The sequence below is a fragment of the Rhinolophus hipposideros genome (assembly GCF_964194185.1).
Source record: "Rhinolophus hipposideros genome assembly, chromosome: 5".
In the NCBI taxonomy this organism is placed as follows: domain Eukaryota; kingdom Metazoa; phylum Chordata; class Mammalia; order Chiroptera; family Rhinolophidae; genus Rhinolophus; species Rhinolophus hipposideros.
The window spans coordinates 53,765,222-53,782,161 of record NC_138051.1 but is presented as its reverse complement, the minus strand read 5'-3'; positions in this window follow the sequence as shown (position 1 = coordinate 53,782,161).

The following is a 16,940-nucleotide window of genomic DNA, read 5'->3' as shown; positions in this document are numbered from 1 at the left end:
ACTAAAAAATTTTCCAAGGTTATCTTCCCACTGGTTTGAGACTATTTCTATGGAAAATATCCAACAAGAATGTAAGTCTTTTGTCAATTTGATAGAGTGTCTCAGGGAACAAATCTTAAAAAGATCTGTATTGTGATGTATTATTGCTAGTGACTTGTTAGGAGGAAATGTCTTATAGAATAAAAGAATTGTTCAAATCATCCAATAGTCTAGTTTGGGAATTACAGAATACTAGTTATAAGAACAATCAAAATGAAGGAGCACATTAACAGTCATAGAGCACTAACTCTTCTTCTGAGGCCTCTGGGAAGGAAAAAGTAGGCGTTATTATCTGTTAAGTAGATGAGGAAAACACACGCTCAGAGAGATTAAGTAATTTGCCCAAGAACTTCCAGCTTTTTGTGTTGAAGTGGAACTGGGAATCAGGAATGCCTACTTCTAAAGTGTTGGCTTTTTACTCTCTAACTTGACAGATGAGAAAACTAAGGCTCAGAAAAGGGAAGTAATACACTCAAGGTTTCACTGCTAGTTAGTAGTTAAACCAGAACCAGGACTCAGGTCTCTCGACTCTCAGTTCAGTTTACCAATTCCTACTCTGCATTGCCTTTTTCACAAGTTACCCACAGACTGTCATTGTAGAAATAATTCCCCCATGTTCAAAAGTGAGAGTGGATTTGTCCTGGTCTCAGGCTTTACTACAAGGTTAATGGAGAGATTAGAGATGAGATGTGCTGTAACTGATAGATGGTCCCGAGTCTCACCCTGGGATGAATTTACAGACGGCCTGGGCAACAGAGATTCTCTGTAGTTTCCTGACGTGGTCAGAGGTGGCTGTTGTGATTCATCATTTGTTACTTCTCAGAAGATGTCTGCTAAGTAACTGAGGACTAGGAAGGCTCCTTGCCTACAGTGATATTAGAGCATAATATCGAGAACCTACAGCATTTGTTTGCCTTTGCATAGAAGAAAGCTCATTTGTCTATAGAAATAACCCCTTTGAGCCTGATAAGTAAGGCCATTGTTTCTCTACATCCACTCTAGTCATTACAGATTCCACAGGTCTGGCCATGGCAGAAGGACTTTAAATGAACTCTCTGAAAATGCTTTAAAGGGACATCTTGAAAGCTAATTGCTGTACTTAATGCTAGGGTGTTGGGAAATTTTGTTTTAAGTAATGGAATGTTCTCCATGCTGTGAAAGAATTGGCATACTAATGAGCTCCATGTTAAAAAGTATTGAATACCAACTCTGTGTGTGTGTGTGTGTGTGTGTGTGTGTGTGTGTGTGTGTGTGATAAGAATTATCCTCAGTAAAGTTATTAACTTCTAGAATATCATAAGGGCAAAGAATAAGTGACAAAAAATATTGAATTGATCCATGGAGCTCACTAGCAAATAGGAAGGACATGCAACAAAGTTAGGATTAGTTTTAATTTTTACTTTTACTTTAATTTTGTTTACTGAATTGTTAAAGTGTTTGTCAAATATAACATTTATTTGTATGTATACTCTGTATAAAAATTAACTGCAATACAGGAGGATAGTTGGATGAATTCTGACCTCATTGAAAGATTACACATTTGAAACCAGACAAAACTGAGTTGAAATCTATGATTTACCACTTAATGGTTGTGTTACCCTTAGTGACACATGTGAATATTTTGAGCTGTCTACAATATCAAGATAATAATGCCTACTCGTTATACATGTAATGATTAGCATGAAGCTCTTAGATGAGTTCCTAATATTGTATAGGTTATGTTATTGCCTCTAATTCTTCACCCTTCCTTATATTCACATTGTTTGCTATGTTTCTTTAGTGTTCTCCTACTGTGAGCAGGACATATTCCCTTAACTCTTGACTTAGATTTGGCCAATACAATGAGGCAAATTGTGACATGTGTCAGTTCCTAGCCTAGCCTCAAGAGGTGTTGTATGTTTCTGCCCTGCTCTTGCTCCTCTTGCTCATCACTGTGAGTACATTCTGGGCTAGCTTTCCAGTCTCAGGAGGAAAATAAGAGATGTGGAGTAAAACTTCACTCACTCAGCTGCCCCGCCTAGAATAGAGACCTCCACCACTCCCATGCAACAGCCAACCCACATGAGTAAGGCCAGCCAGAATGAAAAGCACCACTCAGACCAGACCAGCCTACATTAGCCAACCCCCAGAAGCACTAGCTATAATGATAAATGTTATTTTTACATTTATAAAATAAATTACTTTAAACCACAGAGTATTGAGGTAGTTTTTACATAGCAGTTGCTAACTGATACACTCATAATCGTTACCTAGTAAGATCTTTTCTAATAAGATCCAGAGTTGAAAAACCATAACTCATGAATCTCTCAACCATATACCTGTTTGTACCAGTTTGGCCCCCTTCACATAACTGAACATCCATGCCCAAGGCTCCAGGAACCCTATAGAAAGTGCTTGGAGATTCCCTCCACCAGCTCAAGGTTGGTCTTCAGTCTCCTCCTTCTCTGATAAGGTATCCTCAGATTCCATTACCTACTACCTGAATTATTCCTCTTGGGCCAGCCTTGCAGACTTGCATGTTGGTCATCCCAACAGTTTGGCTTTTTTATTTTGATTGTGGCTGGATACTCTGTCATGTGATATTTAGCTTTTACCAGCAGCTCAGGGGACCTATCCCACCACAACCACATACTCAGCCCAAGCTCTGAGACATGAGTTCTGACTTCCTTTTTGTCTAGGAAGAAAGACTGAGCAAGAATTACCCAGTATGAAAATCTGAAGCAGTACTCTCATTGTAACTTTCATTGGAATCACTTGGCTAAACAATTCTTATTGTAGTGTGAGGACAAAACAGGGCATTTAGCAGAGTCCAGTCAAAATTCTCCTCTCAGACAAGTGGGAACCTAGAACACTGGAATCTCAGAAGCCTGTACTGGGCAGAATGTATGGAGAGACCCAATCTTCAGTTGTATAGGGAACAGAAATAAAGAAGGTCCAAGAGACAATATCCATGAATGAAATCAACATCAAAAGCCAAGTAGATGGTTCAACCAAAGTGTCAATACAAAGGACTTAGGCCAAGATGTACAATCTAGAGGTGAGGCAACAGGTCAGAAGCCAGGAATCTCAGTCCACGTTGGAGTAAAAATATTTCCACTGGAGATGGAAATGGGTCCTGGAGAACCTCCCTAACCTATTGGTCTCCTGAGAGCTCAGCTACAGCTGGGGAAAAACTCTGTCACATACCAATTCCAACAGCACCTTCAATGATCTGTAAACAAATTAATTGCTACTGTCAGAAGACCTCTCATGGTTCTCCCATTTATTCCAATTATTCCATAGTAAAAGAGGGTAACAAAACAACTGCCCTCACTCACCACACCCTGGGGACAATTTAGCTTTCTTCCTTCCCAGGAATACCATGGGTGCAGTGAGACGTAATTGACAGCGGAGATAACTGCTGTGTATATACATATACAAAGAAAATTGTTTATATCTTCCCATGGACCAAGTATAGTCATAGAACTTTAACGAAGAAGGTAGTGGGGGTGAGGGGAGGGGAAGAAAACTAGACAACTAAGAAGGGATAAATATTCCAACAGGTTGAATTAGTAAAGACCTAGGTGTGGATGTAATCTCAAGTGTCTACTAAATTCTATAGCCTTCAGAAATGTCTTGCATTTCTGCCTGAAAGTTTATTAGAGCTTTATTTACGGGGTTAAAAGAATACCTTAAATATACTCCAAGAGTACTCTCTTATAATGCAGTGGTTCTTGGGAGAGGTAAGAATCAATTATTCAGTTAAACCTTAATGACAATTAGCTTAATAGAATAAGGTGGGGGATAAACAGGCAACCTGGTGGAATTTCACGGTGGATATTGTAAGGTCCTGAGCACCTGGCTGTGAAAATGATGGCAGGATAGGGACCAGGAGATAAGAGAAGTAGAAGTGAGGAAAAATATAAGAAGAGAAAATTTTCACATACTAAATAATTAGAATGTTGGAAACAGAAAAAGGACAAGCCAGCTAAAATAACGTAAAGCGTCTAGCACAATGCTTGACACACAGCAGTAAATGACAACTATTGTTACTTTTATTATAAGTAAGTTTCATTTCCCTAAGGAGATGCCTATCTTCTGAAAACAAGTGTCCAGAGGCAGTCTTTGAGGGTCAGATCCTGAATCTCTTAACCTCATCCAGGCCCACTTTTCAATCCTTATTCTATCCAATCCTCTTGATACCAATTCTGCTGTCCATCTCCCATGTATATGTTCTTTCCCTCCCGTTCCACTTGGATCTACCGTCTGGTTCTACGCCCTTCCCTCTCACCTTTTTTTTTTCCACTTCCTTTATTCAGTGTTTACGTGGACCTATGCCCTTCCTAGAACAAAATACCATCAATACTCTCTTCTTATATACTGTTCCCTTATGCAGACCTTTCTAGTCTGTCCTGGATTCACAGAAACAACCTTGATGGAAAGAAACTTGCACTTTTGTTAAATCTGAATGGTAGACCTGTAACTGTCTTTGACAGCTGTGTGACCATAAGAGACTCACTTATCTCTGAGCTTCGATTTCCTCATCTATAAAACTGAGATAACTTTTCCTACCCAATCTATTGAGCATTAAATCCATATTTACTGAACCAAAGTACTGGGTAATATATATACTATAGTGAGTGAAAAATGGGCCTGGTCCTTCTCTCCACAGAGCTTATAGTCCAGGGTAGGAGGAAGCAAGTTTAGACACTATCAAATAATGTAAATAAATATAAAATAATAAGTATGATTTAACATAAAGGTACATTATCAACTGTGGCAGGTGCTATGAAGAAGGAATATTGGGATATAATAGAAAGGTTTTACAGAGCTATGGAATCAGGGAAGATTAACTTTCCCTGAGGAAGCGAAGCTTAAACTAGAGTTTGAAGAACAGTGTGAGTAAACTGGAAATAAAGAAGTAAGAGAGAATATTTTGGGCAAATGGAACAGCACCTTCAAAGGTCCTATGTTTATGCTGACAAGATTTGGTGTTGGAGTGTATAAAAAGGTGGAGGAGATGAACGTTGAGAAGGTCTTTGCTTGCTAGTAGATGAATGGCAGTTCCATGCACTGTAGGGCTGTAAAAAACTAAGAAAGATGTAAGATTTTACTTTACTTGGCAGCTAACAGGTTAGTTCGCTACAATTTGATGGATGCTGGCAGAAGACATGAGACTCCTGGATCAGAAACAAAATACTTTCTTACTCATATCATAGTCAGCAGTATGAGCTTTATGTTTGCATCAATTTCCCTTGCCCCCAATTCCCGAAGGGTGCACAGAGTGGCCCACATGGATGCTGTGCACACAGTAGGTTCTTATCACAGTTGAGGGTCTCCAATCTTAGGAAACACAAATGCTTTATAATGGGCTGGTGCAAACCTGCCCTTTGCCCTGGAAGGAGACATAATTTTCATTTCACTGGACAACAAGCAGATCTGCTCTTTGTTCCAAAGGTCTACACTCACTATAGAAACATCCTTAGTAAGGTAGTCCAAAAAAGGCTGTGAGTGCTTCTGCTCACAAGATGTGCAGAAACATGAGAGACCCAGAGGGAATGTCTCTCTACAGTGGTAAACATGTAAAAGAATCATGAGATTTTATAGCTACCATGGCGGGTTTTATGAGGATCAAGCAATGTATGTCTAATTTACTACAAAAATACAAAGAAATAAGCACTAGCAAACACCTTGCCACCTTTTCTTAGTGAAATAATGCTATGTTCTTCACTTGAAGCTTTGAATCAACAAGAAGGAAAAGAAAACAGGAAGGGAACTGACATTTGGTAGTATGAGAATTATTGGGTATTTTCCAAATGCCAGGTTGAATGCTAAGCTACAATATCTTATTTAGTTCTGAAAATCACATTTAAAGTTAATTTCATCCTTATTTTATGCATAAGGAAATTGAGCTTCAGAGAGGTTAAATAATTTTCTCAAGGCGCCTCTGTAGGTAAGTGGTGAAGCAGCCATTCACTCCCAGGTTCCTGTGAGCCCTAAACCCATGATCACTGTGTGACATTATATACCATTTTCTACATTTGAATATCACACAAATTCTATGGGGTTGAATTATCATTCTCATCTTTCATAAAAGAAAACTGAGGCTTAGAGAAGTTGAGTCATTATCTTGGTTTTACATTTGTGAGATGCAGAAATCTGAGGGGCCACCCTCCTTAAGTTCCACTGATTAGAATGCCACTAAGCCAAGAAATGGGGCCATGGCAGTGGCTACCTGGCCTCAGTCAATAGGGGCAGACTTGACATTACTGCCTCATTATAGGCTGCCTTACAGTCTATAGTATTCATGAGTTTTAAGTGAGGCTTTAAGTGAGGCTACTAGAAATCTTGTCTTCTCTGATATCTCTTGGAAAATAGGCCAACAAGCTTTCTCTGGAACTTTTGTTATAATAAAACATTGCAAACATCAAATGTCATCAATAAGACACTAGCTAAATAAATTATGGAATATCCATGCTATGAGATACTTTACATGCCATTGAAAAATTAAGTAGACCTATACTCGTATAGGTAGACATGAAAATAGCACCAAGATATATTCATATGTGGAAAAAAATAAGTCACAAAACAATATTTACATTATTGTCTACATTTATGTAAGAAGCAACACCAAAATATATCTGTCCATGTGTGGCTATACATAGGTAGATAATTAGGAAGAGGATCAGAAGCACGAGTGCACGCAGCAGGGAATATGGATATGGAGCAGCAGTGGCCAGAGAGGGGTTGTGGCATTCAGAGAGATCTTTACATTTCTTCTTATGTATTTTCATACCGTTTGAATCTTTTATAAGAAGAACACCTTTCTATATTACTTATGCAATTAATGCAAAGACAGAAAGAAAGAGAACCATTTACATTTGGCACTTCCAAATGTTTTCCACGTGCAGTTTGTACTACAAGGACACATTTCCATTTATTACCACACGATCTACATTTAACCAAGTGCTTGAATTTTGCATGGGCCCGAGTACCTTTTAACATTGCCCATGGAAGGACTGTCATTTAAAATATGTTTGGTACTGCTTTTGAAATCCATTTAATCTTTTCTCCATTAATCTGCTTTCCCTAAACCTTTCCCTAATTCTTCTCAAGGATTTCCCACCTGCTGTGAAGGGTACACAACAGAGTGACTCTAATCATGTTTGGAATTATTTTTATCAATTTAACCCGTATTTGGCAGTTATTTCCATTCCAAAGTCTTAGACATTTTAGGCTGTGATGCTGATCAGTTTCTGTGTTAAGTGATGTTGACAACTGGTAAGATAATACTTGGATAATTATCGTCTGAAAACTAGTGTTAGCTCTTCACATAGGCTTAGATCTATCTATCGACTGAATGTATTTTAGATCTTCCAGTTGTGGAAGTTCTCTGCAACGAAAAATAATACCTTTTTACCAGGTTATATACAAGAGAGCATACGTTTAGAACTCCTCCATGCAGGCTTATGGGGTCATTGTTTTTTGCAGATTTATGGGATACTTTTTAATGCATAATCAAGTCTGAAATTTTTTTTTAATTACATTTATTGGGGTGACAATTGTTAGTAAATTTACATAGATTTCAGGTGAAATTTTAAATAGAGAGAGAACGTCAGATGGCTTCCCATTTGCGATGCCACCTCCATAGATTTGGCCAGGACTCCCTTCTGTCCTTGAATGAACTGAAGGTCAGTTTCTCCAGGCTGGTTGTCCCTTGTGGCTGCAGATGCTGGGTTTGCCTCCTCACTTTGTCCGGTATTGTCTGTTCATTTTCACAAAACAGCAGCCATTGGGAATGGATAGGAAAAGCAGTGAGACTGGCATCGGATAGCGTAGCCACTAGGCATTGGGTGGCCATAGGGCTGCTGGGAGATGGGCAGGTAATGTGGGGTATGTTGTGTGATTATGATTGTTTATTACTCTTTTGTCAGGATTGGGGACGGTGAAGTGACACCTAGTAGTTCTGATAGGAAGCTCTGTGTTTTGAGCCATAAATGTGTGATTTGGACACTGTCTTCATGGTCTTTCAGCACTGTGAATTCTAACCTTCATGAAATGGAAATTATAACAATAACCTTGTTCTAATGCTGTCATAAAATAAGAAAAATCCTTTGCATAACTGAAACCTCCCCAGAATAAAATATGAGTTACCGTCTGTATTCGAAGCTTTATGAGTCCAACACTGGCTCTGACACTTACCAGGTATGTGACTTTGGTCAAGTAATTTAACTTCCCAAAGGCTCAGCTTCTTCATGATTATCCAATGAACCGCCGTCATGAAATTGTCATGATAATTAAATGAAATAAAAATAATCAACCCCTAATCCAATCTACCTCTGAACTTCTCATCATATGAAATAATCGATGTTCTTACACTTTAAAAGGCATTACCTGGGATTCTTCTCACAAATCAAAAGCATTCTGACACACTTGGTTTTTCTTCTTCTAGCCCTGAGGGGTATCCTGTCACACCAGCAGTCTAGTCCTCAGGACTTTCCCCTGGAACAATGGCCATTTATAGGTCCTTGTCCTTTTCCCCCTACATCCTGACAATCAACATCTGGTAGAATCTGGAACTTTTCTTTCTGATTCTTAGATATTAGGTTCCTGAATTATTACGCTATATTCTTTTCAATTGCTTCAAAGAGACAAACCCTTGTCTCTAAGGGTTAGGGTTAGGTTAGGGTTAGGGTTAAGGTTATTCTCTCTTCTTTTCCACTTGAAATCCAATGTCTGGGGCTGCATGCCTACCCTGTGTTTGTCTCAGGTCTTCTGCCATTCAGCATCACGTTTCTGTCCCATACTTTCCTTTGCAGCCACTACTGTGACTTTCTTGGTGAGGATCTCCTGCCTGCTAGATTTCTTTTCTCTGCAAGTAGGACTAACCCTCTTGTCACCAAGCTTCATAACTGCTCCTGAGTTCCACGTGACGAAGACACTGCTAGGGAAAAAAAAAAAATGATTACAGTTCCTTTGCAGTTTCTTTTCCTATATTCTTCTTCTTTTTACCAGTTATAGATTAATACAATAACCATTGATATATATGAAGCACATAGACCTCAATTTTCTCAGATTTTAAGCCGTTTTGTTGATTTCTCCAAAGCTCCCCAATCCTTTGTCATCAGTACTTCATTCAACAGGATATTGTGTGAAATAATCTGTCTGACCCTGAACTGCGTTCTTTAAATCACTATATTTACTTGGAATAGGACTAGGTTTCCCGACTATTAAACAGATTTCTGTTGCCTAATATGGTAGCAACTAGCCACATGTGATTTTTAAATTTAAATTCACTACAATTAAACAAAATGTATAATTCATTTCTTTAATCACACTAACCCTTTAGAAGAGCTCAATGGCCATATGTGGCTGGTGGCAACCATGTGGGACAGCACAGATTATAGAATATTTCCATCATCATAGAGAGCTCTATTGTATAATGTTGAACAGGACTGCTCTAGGTTATAAAGTGTCAAATTTTAAAAGCTAAGTGTTGCTGTTCCAATTATGGAAGGAATATGGGTTTAAACATGGTGGTAACTTATTGACCCTCGGGTTCATGCTTCTGCTCCACAACCTAACTAACCATGTGGCTTTGGGAAAATCACTTTGCTTTCTTGAACTTTAGTTATTTCAGATCTATAAAATGGTCATAAAAATGTATTACCTATTTCCCGGAGCTATTGTATGTAAAAGTGCTTTGTAACTACAAAAGTCACATTGAGTTTTGTTGCGGATTACAAATAAGGCATGTAATACAAGTGATCACCATGCACCTATCATCAAATCTTAAAATGGAGGGAACTATTTTGGAGCTGATCTTCACAGTGGGTGGGGGGAGAGTTATGGCAGTGGCCACAGGGGAGAGTTAGGGGAGTGGTCACAGCTCCACCAGCCAATGGGACTGGTCTAATGCTGTTTTTGACAGTATATCATATTGTCAACATCTCTTAGCCCTGCTGCACCCAGGAACGTACACTGAGTGCTTGATTATATTTGACACACTTCATCTAGGGCCACAGCTTTAAGTGACAATTCTTACAGTCTCACCAATGAAGATCTGAATAACACAAAAGGGGCCCTGGGTCCAGTTGGCGGCTGTTACTGACCATTTCCAAATCAAATGTAAGAATCCCATTCTGCCTTTGGATGCAAGTGGCCAGGTTTGCCATCCGCTTGGGCAATGCCCTTGTGTAGCATCTCTGAGCTGACTCTTAAATCATCTCATCATAAACAACGTGTAAGCCGTTGGCAAAATCCTACAAGTTATGCCAGTTTCCCATGGAGGAGGACATTAGAAACTCAGCTCCATTTCATTATCCATGTGAATAACTTTTTCAATTTCGAGCTTGCTGCCTAATCATGAGGGCTGAATTATGACTAGATTCTTCCTCTCTCATGCTTTCTCTTTCTCTCTCTCCCTGCCTAGTGGGAGCACTAAATAGATAAATAAAAATCACTGCAGAATAATTGCGGGTGCTGTGGGCCAGAAGCCAAACTGGGCTGATCCACAGCCTCTGAGCATTGTCTGTCTGGGTCTCTCTATCTCTCTCTCTCTTTTTTTTTTTGCCCATCATTATAGGAGATTCAATTATAATCTTTCCCCATAAGCACAGTGGAAGTTTGCATACACGAGCCCTGGGGCACTATTCATCATAATGCATTTTGAGAGCGAAAGAAAAAAAGGGAGATGTCTCTGGTTGCCCCTAAAGCTCTATTTTTCATTTGGAGCCTTGGTCAAATTTTAGCATTTTTAACCCTCCCCTAAGTCTTTCTCTCAAGCATAAGCCATTCTCAGAGTGTCCTCATGAAAATGCTAGAGGATGCTTGAGTATGAGGACAATGCTTCTTGGCATTTGTTGGGAAGTGTCCCTCAAGAAAAAGCCAAACAAGCAGAAAGCATTTTAAGGCTGGGAATGTGTCCCTTTCCATGTAGGTTTTTAGGGACGATTTGGGGTGAAGTTTCCACTGAAGGAGAGACCACCAGATCTGTAGAGTCTGCTTCTTCTCGTGCTACAGCCTCTCCTAGTAATAATAGCTACCCCTGACTGCTTCCCCTGGGCTAGGCTCTAATCTGAGGGCTCTAAAGGTGTTAACCCATTGAAAGGTCACAGAACTCCCTTGAGGGAGATTAGCATAATTATTCACATTTTGCGGAGATAAACCTAGAAAAAAATTTTTTTTATCTTAGTCCAGTTCACAGTACCGGTAAGTGGCAGAGATGGGATTCAAAATCTAGACATCCAGACCCTGGGCCTTTAGCCTTTATATATACACAAGTTGTTTCATATCAAAATAAGGAGGAGATACTCAAAACTACTACAGTCCTCATGTCTGCATCTGGCAGGTGGTTGTGCTGCTGTTTATAACTATTTTCCCCTACTACTCATTCCGTATTGCATTCAGCAAGTGTATTGGCTGGTTGTGGTTTCTTGCCTGGTGGGGTGACCCAAACCTTTGTTCCTGAAGGGCCTTGTTCATGAACAGTTCTGTCTATATTGGGTTGTTGTAGTTTTCCATTTAGTTTAATCATGGGACAGGGGAGTTTTAAGAGGCTCCAGGGAATTTCTCGCATTCCAGACATATTCTTCCTTTCCTTCATTGTTCAGTCGCAAACGCATTTCCCCCTGGGAGTCTGATTCAGTCAACTCAGGCGGTAGAATAACCCCCTTTTCTGCCTGTTGATTCACTGGCTTGAGGATCCCAAAATGGCCAGGTGGCAGTTTCAGCTTCCACTTTTATAAAATCATTGCTGTGTCCCGCGGTGGAAGCACTCCTGCTTTGGAGAGTATGACCTCCAGTGCAGCAGACCCCACAGATATGAGGATGGAATGGAAAAACGTTTCCAATGCATCAGAGGTGAGAGGAGTCTGCCATTTCCACCCCTGACCACAGTCCCGTGAACTCCATCTATGGGAAAAGCGGCACCATAGATTGGTTGCTGATTTAGAGTACACACTATCTGCTGGAGGACATTTTCTCAGCCCTGCAGGGTTTTGCTACCCAGCTGTCACCGTATCTGTGCTTTAAAAGCCATGCCGCTATTCTATCAGGCCAGTCAATTTAGGGGTGATTCGGGGACAAGAAATTACCATGAGCATAAGTCTGTTGCTGCACTGCATTTGCTAAAGGCTGTGTTCTTTGATCAAAAGCTATGCTGTATAGAACATTAGGATGGTGAGTAAGGCATTCACAAGTCAATGATGGTGGTTTGGGCAAATCGATATTCAGAATAAGTGTCTGTTCCAGTGAGAATACAGCGACTCCTTCCACAATGGAAGTGTTCCATTGTAAACAAGCTGCCACCCAGTAGCTGGATGATACCTCTGGGGAATGATGCCATATCAGGGTTCAGCAGGTTGTTGGCAGATTGGGCACTCTGTAGGGGTGGAAGCCAGGTTGGACTTCATGAATGGGAGTCCATGTTACTGAGCCCACACATAACCTCCATCTATGTCACCGTGGTTACTTTGTTTGTGAGTCCATTAGGCAAGGATGGAGGTGGCTGAGGAAAGAGACTCACTGATGTCCACAGGATAGGTCATCTTGTCTACCAGGTTAAGTTTATGATAATGTACAGTTGTTCTCCAAGTTATATGTTTTCTGCATTGTTGAGTGGGGACGTGATAGGAATCACCATACCTATATTTTTCAAGGCCTTGGTGGTGTCACTAATCTCCAGAACACTTCCCGAAATGTGATACTGTTTTTGGCTTACTATTTTGGTAGGTAGAGACAGTTTTAGTGGCTTCCATGTGTCCATCACCAAATCTTAAAATGGAAGGAACTATTTCAGGGTTGACCTTCACAAGAGGTGGGGGGCAGATGTGGTAGTGGCCACAGCTCCAGCAGTTGCTGGGACTGGCCACTGGAATGCCTGGAAGTTGCTTCAGGTGAGCCGGTGCGTGAGTGCTGAGTGAATAGGAAGGCCTAGAACATGACTGTACATGACTGTAGACTTTATAAATGCCGTACACTTGGGCTATGCTAAATTTATAAAAATATTTTCCTTAATAATAAATTAATTTACTGTAACTCTCACTTTATAAACTTTAATTTTTTTAACTTGTTCACTCTTTTGTAATAACATTTAGCTTGAAACACAAACACATTGTACAGCTGTACAAAACTATTTTCTTTATATCCTTATTTTATAAGTTTTTCTCTATTTAATTTTTTTTTAACTTTTTACACGTTTTTGTTAAAAACTAAGACACAAACACACACGTTACCTTAGGTCTACACGGTGAGGAGCATCAATAGCACTGTCTTCCATCTCCACATCTTGGCCCCCCTGGAAGGTTCTCAGGAGCAGTGACATGAGTGGAGCTATCATCTCCTTTGATAACAGTGTCTTCTTCTGGAACACCTCCTGAAGGACCTCCCTCTGGCTCTTCTGAGGTGTCACTCTTTTCAGAAACACGTCTATGGTGGTTTGCTTGCTTTTCTTTTTTGTTTTGTTTTTTCATTAGAGATTTGCTCATAAGCAAATATTGGACCATGAACATTCCACTTTATTAATGAAAACCTTTCAGTGTTGGGATCCATGTTTTCAAACTTTTTAAGGAGCTTGTTGAGGTCTGCAAAAACTTCTAAAAATTTTACTGAGAGTCTTCTTGGGGGTTCTTCTTTTTTTCTTCTTCTGTAGTTTTCTTTGCTCTTGCCTCTTCTTCAGCTATGTGTTCCTGTTCCAGTTCCAACAACTCCTCATTTGTCAATTCCTCAGGAACCACCTCTAGGAGCTCCTCAGTGTCGTCCTCATCCACACCCAGGTTCAAGTTGTTTGCATCTCATCCATAGTCATGTTGATTTTTATAAATTAAAGTTTATTGGGGTGACAATGGTTAGTAAAGTTACATAGGTTTAAAGTGTACGATTCTGTATTACATCATCTATATATCACATTGTGTGTTCACCACCCAGAGTCAGTTCTCCTTCCATCACCATATATTTGATCCCGTTTACCCTCTTCTACTATCCCCCTCACCCCTTACCTTCTGGTAACCAAAAAACTATTGTCTATGTTATCAGTTTTTGATGCTTTGCTTGTTTGTCTTATTCCTTTGTTCCTTTCAGTTTTGTATCCCACATATCAGTGAAATCACATGGTTCTCGACTTTTTCTGTCTGACTTATTTCTATTAGCATAATAACCTCAAGATCATGTTGATTTTTACAACGCCGCATCCTTGGCAAATCCTTTGAAGTCATGGATGAAACTCTGGAGTGTCTTCTTCCAGATGCCATTTATACACTCCTTGGTGACATCATCCCAAACCCAAGCAAGGTTCTTGATGCAGTCATAGATGTTGTAATCCTTCCTGAATTGCATCAGTGTCTTCCCCAGCTGGAACAATAGCCTGGGCAAAGGTCTTCCTCAGGTAGTAAGCCTTAAAAGCTGCTATAGCTTTTTGATCCACTGGTCAGATCAAAGAGGTGGTATTCAGAGGAAGAAACCACCACTTTGGTGTTGGGACGAAGATCACCAATAACAGGAGGACGTCCAGGAATACTATCAACAATAAGCAAAATCTTGACAAATATGTCATTCTCCAAGTAGTACTTCTCCATTCTGCTGGCATAGCAATTCAGGAGGGTACCCTGGAAGAGGAGCTGGTTAATCCATGGCTTCCCATTGCTCCTGTAATATACTGGCAGTGTTTGCTATTGGATGCTTTAAGGTCTGGGGGTTCTCACTGTGCCATATTACACAGGGCTTAAATTTGTAGCCTGCAACATTGCCCCCAAGCTAGACTTTTCCTGTCCTTAAAGACCTTGAAACCTGGCATTCACTTGGCCTCATTTTGGATGAAAGTCCTTTCAGGACTTGTTTCCAGAATAGGGAGGTTTCATCATATTGATTATTTGCTGTGGCAAGTAATTTTTCGCCACAATCAGCTTGTCTAGAGTTTCCAAAAATGTTCCAGCTACCTTCACATCAGCACTCACAGACTCACCATTCACTTTCACATTGTATAATGAATAATGATCTTGAATCATTAAAAATACCCAGAGATAGCAGTAAATTGAACATCATAGTCGGGTCCAGCCTTTCTTTCAACATTGCAACAACTGTTTTACTTTGGTCGTGATTTTCGTGGTGCTGAGGGGGATACACCTCTGTGTCTGGTCTTCAGTCCAGGTCATTAGAAGTTTCTCTATGCCTGAGATAGGCCTTTGCCAAATTTTTGTTAGTCTTGTTGTCTTCAATGAAACAGCTCCTTTAACAGCATCCATCATTAGTTCTTCAAGAGTGTAGCTATGGTGGAATGGGACATGGCTAACTGGCAAGCAATAATCGTCACTCATTTTCCATCTTCATAGTCCTTAATCACTCTTTCTTTCGTTTCCAGGTCATTCAATGTAGCCTTGTATTGGCAACATTACCAGCGGATTTTGTACGCTGAGGGGCCATGATGAACAAAAAAAATGAGATTAAATCAAACACCAGAGAAAATGATGCAATCGAGAGACACGGTAACCACGAGATGCATGAGGCTGCTGCCAGCGTAACAGCAGACTATTTACAGCAAACTTTTTTTTGTAAGTAGAAAGAGTACACTCTAAATGATAAAAAGAATAGCGTAGTAAATACATAAACCAGTAACGTAGTTGTTTATTATAACATCAAGTATTATGCAATGTATAATTGTATGTGCTCTACTTTTATACGACTGGCAGCGCGGTAGGTGTGTTTGCCGGCATCACTACAAGCACATGAGTAATGTGTTGCACCATGACGTGATGACAGCTATGATGTCACTAGGCAACAGGACTTTTTCAGCTCCAATAGGATCTTACAAGACCACTGTCATATATACGATCTCTTGTTGATAGAAATGTTGTTATGCGGAGCATGGCTGTATACGACTCCATTGATAAGAAATCTAGAATAGGCAAAAGTAAACTATCAGTGTTCGCCTAAAGGAGAGGACAAATGGGGATGGACTACTTTGGGAATAATGCAAATTGCTTGTATCATCTGTACACTTAAAATGGGTATATTCATTTTTCACTGCTTTACTGAAGTCAAAATACCATTCAGTTCTCCTTTGTAAATCTACAATTTGATGCTTTTTTAGTAAATTAAACAGCTGTGTAACAATCTGCCTCAAAAATTCCATCTTTTTTTTTAATTAAATTTATTGGGGTGACAATTGTTAAGAAATTTACATAGATTTCAGGTGTACAATTCTGTATTACATCGTCTATAAATCCCATTGTGTGTTCACCACCCAGAGTCAGTTCTCCTTCCATCACCATATATTTGATCCCCTTTACCCTCATCACCCACCCCCCACCCCCTTACCCTCTGGTAACCACTAAATTATTGTCTGTGTCTATGAGTTTTTCTTTCTCATTTGTTTGTCTTGTTCTTTTTGGTTTATATACCACATATCAGTGAAATCATAGGGTTCTCTGCTTTTTCTGTCTGACTTACTTCACTTAGCATTATACTCTCAAGATCCATCCATGCTGTCACAAATGCTCCTATATCATCTTTCCTTAACGCGGAATAGTATTCCATTGTGTATATATACCACAAAAATTCCATCTTTTCCATTTGTAGTTCCTCCCACTTATATCCCCAGTCCTAACAAATCACTGATCCGGTTTTTATCTCCACAGGTTTGCCTTTTCTTTCATATCAATGAAATTTCATATCAATGAAACCATAAAATACATAATCCTTTGTAGCTGACTTCTTTCATTCGGGACAATGTTTCAGAGGTTTATCCATGTGATTGCATACATCAGTAGTGCCTACTTTTTTATTGCTGAACAGTATTCTATTATATGAATATACATGTTTATTCATCTAACCTAGTCCAATCTATTTGTTTACCCCTTCATCCATCTGTAGGTATACCTTACTTCATTTGCTTCACTGATGTTACATTTTTTACCAACTGAAGGCAA